Source organism: Uranotaenia lowii, chromosome 1, assembly GCF_029784155.1.
Source record: "Uranotaenia lowii strain MFRU-FL chromosome 1, ASM2978415v1, whole genome shotgun sequence".
Taxonomy (NCBI): Eukaryota; Metazoa; Arthropoda; class Insecta; order Diptera; family Culicidae; genus Uranotaenia; species Uranotaenia lowii.
In genome coordinates, this window is record NC_073691.1 from 150,921,129 (window position 1) to 150,924,503 (window position 3,375).

General features: G+C 34.3%; 1 long non-coding RNA gene across 1 annotated transcript; it reads right to left on the minus strand.

The window, feature by feature from the left end:
- Nucleotides 1–353: 353 nt before the first annotated feature.
- Nucleotides 354–1,309, minus strand: LOC129740490 (uncharacterized). Its single transcript, XR_008736262.1, has 3 exons — nucleotides 1,166–1,309; nucleotides 626–1,078; nucleotides 354–560 (listed from the first exon to the last, which is right to left on the minus strand). It is a non-coding gene; the product is annotated as an uncharacterized LOC129740490 (long non-coding RNA).
- Between the last annotated feature and the right edge of the window lie 2,066 nt (nucleotides 1,310–3,375).

The following is a 3,375-nucleotide window of genomic DNA, read 5'->3' on the forward strand; positions in this document are numbered from 1 at the left end:
ATCGTGGCAATGTACTTACTAACCATAACACGAACTTACATGTTCCGCGTTACCATTGCACTAAGATGGTATCGGTTTTTTGAAAAGGGTGAATACGCCAAACTTTTATCGCATTCTTTCAAATGGACATGGACAATTTAGACTTAAGACATGAAGTTGTCCTTCGTTTTTGTTAGTCTTCCACAAGGGCAGAATTACGCCCTGCAATTTGGTGCTGTGGTAATCTTCGCCTTCCATTTGCTGAATCGGATGGAAAGTTTTTGAAAGCTGGCTCGCACGAATGAGATCGGTGGAGCAGAGTCAGTGGAACTCTGACAAGACGATCAACCTTCGTTATAGTACTCTAGGCATTCAAGACCTTCGATGGGGGCGGTAGATTGAACGTTGTAATCTTTGTCACTTTTCCGATTCTAAAACTACTTATTTTGGATGTACTTTATCTTTTTAATTTCTAATTTCGTCTGCTGCAACAAACATCTAGCTTTTCAAACCATTTTTCTTTTTTCCATATAGTCATCAGATTCATATTCGCCGTCCGAGTCCTCATCAATTAGGGTATTCTAGAAAATTAATCATTTAAATGAAATATGTAGAAAAAATTCATTCTATTAATAGAAAAACTTACCGTCTGTTCGTCTTCAGAGATGTTTACGCATCTTCCCGATTGTCCTTATCAGTTCATCTCTTGCTTTGAACCTGTGATTACTTTAACGATAAGGTCAATTCGATATCCTTTTATTTTAATGCAGCCCTTATCCGCATGAAGTCGATGTCAGAAAATCATGTCATTCAACTCTTTCTCCTACAGCAGAAGCTAAAAACAATACAGTAAAACTGTTGGCACATAAAAACGGACATTGGCGGGCCCGGACCATCTGAAACAGGTTTCGTAAAATTGATAGCACACATTTTGACCAGGCCTGATCGCAACGGCTGCCCAGCACAATTCCATTGTTGTTTCTGTGAAACATTGTGGCAAGGAAAGTTGGATGCTATCAGTAAATCGCATCAGACGATATGTCCAGATCAGCTGACGCGTCCTTGATTCCAATGCAATGGACGAAAGACGTTCAATCCACTGATTTATATAAAAAAAATGGTAAAATCAGAGATGTATCTACTATCTAATAGTGGTATTTTTGCTGATGATTTTCCTAAAACACACCTGAGAGTTTCCGCATACACTTCTTGTTGTTCTTCTTCTTCTTTTTCTTCTCATGGCGAAACTTCTTGTTGTTGTTGTATTTTAGGTTTTTATTGGTCTGAAGGACGGTGCGTCATATTCGTTATTTCGTACACTCAGAATCAAAACAACCCAAAATTAAGAATGCCCGGGCATCAAAACAAAGTTTAGCTGCCGTTCTTAATTTTGGGCTGCTATCAACACCCCAAAATCAAAGTTCACAGTTTGAACTGAAGCCCCCAAAAACTTATCGTTCAGAATTTGTTTCGTTTCTTGCCGCCGCGCTGTTTGTTTTTGTATAAATTTTTTTCCATTGAAAAAGGAGTATGTAGTAAGCGTAAGTATACTTATAAAACATTGAATACAGTCATTAATTACTATAAAGTGTAATTCAAAACCATTTTTTTCTATTTCCAGCAACATTAATTGTTAAAATTTGGGAAGAATTGTAGGAAATTGGAGGAACGGACCAACAAATTGAACGGGGATATCACCCAAATACAGATAGGTAAGTCTAGAAAAAATTGTTAACAGAAGATTTGTAAGTAAGAATATATAATAGATTATTATCAATATTTCATATTATCAATTTCATTAACAACTCAATAAATATCGCATACTTTTGTTTTGCACTTAATCATGTTATTTTTTTTTATAGATTCATCTTTTTAATTCTAATATTTTCTTTTTTCTTTGTTTTCCATTCTCATTACAGAGCTCGAAAAATTTCACCATGGGAATTATAATAACACAATTAAACACAAAGTGGTAAAAACTTAATAAAATAAGAATTAAAAAAAATTTTCAAGCAACGCATTTGTCTTTTTTGAATGAATATATGTCCATTTGATATGCTATGAGCAGCAAATAAATATCGTTTTCTCGTCAGAATGGCTTTCTCGATTTTGGGGTGTGAGAAAGAGCTCGATTCTCAAGTTTGGGAAAACCCCTCCAAACTTATTTTCGTCGGGAGCCAGTTTCATCCGATTTTGCGGCATTACAACTTGGTTTTGGGTTGTATCCGCCTAGAGTGTAGCTTGTTTTTGTCATTTGACGGCTTTTCGGTAACGTTTTTGTGACGATAAAATGTCACACACTTCTTCTTATTTCGTTCTATTTTTAGAGTTTTTGGGACAATCAAGAGGTGCCAGGTGTACTGATGTTTCAGTATTTGTCATGATTTTCGACAGACCGTCCTGATTTTTAAAAACTCTTGATTTTCAAAAATAGTCTTTTATATGTCTTGAATTGCCCTGTTTTTTAAAAAACATATCTCAGGAAACCGAATATTTAGTGCGTTTGTTAGAATAACTAATTTTGAAAGATTTTGGCGACCTGAATTCGAAACATTCGTTAAGTTTTGTTAATCACAACTAGTTTTTTTTATTAAATAAAATTCTACAATTTTTCAATATTTCAATAGATTACAACTATTTCCGACATCATTCAAGAAAGTCATTGATTATTTAACATTGAAGATGTTAACTCATTTAGCAACTTTGTTTAAGACTGCAAAACAATTTGACTTATGGTTTTAAAAATATCAAATATTTAATTTAGTTGAAATTTCCGTTCAATTTTTATGATAAGTCCGGTTTTTTTAATATTAAAAAAATAAAACTAACCTACATAAGATTTTATGTAGGTAAGTGGATTAGTTTACACTTGGCGCATTGGTTCTTTACAAAAATTGATAACGATATGAAACTTAACGAAACGGATCGAATTAACTAGTTCATTTTTTATGTTCCGGATTCGTGCTGATGGTCTGAAGTTATACACCATCGATGAAGGACCGACCACCCTGCGAGCATTCGGTGTCAAAGTTGAATCTGTACGAGAAATCGTTACCTGGATGTGGGAGGAAAATAAATGGAGATGTTTAGTTGTCACTTTCGATATTTTTCTACCAATTTAGTGGCTAGTAGACTTTGTAAAGGTTCACCAATAAAGCTTTCTAAGCCCGTGGAACATATGTCAACACACATAATTTGAATATCTGACTCACAAAACCAATAAATTTTATTAACGTCTTATAACATCGATGTGTAGGCAAATTTGAAGGAATGTGGAGAATCATGCAATATAAAAGTTTTTTTTTACAGTGTAGTACCACTCAAGTCACAACTGGAATAAGTGATGAATACGTTGGAGCTTGCGTAACCGAAAGAATTGATTCAAGAAGACATTTG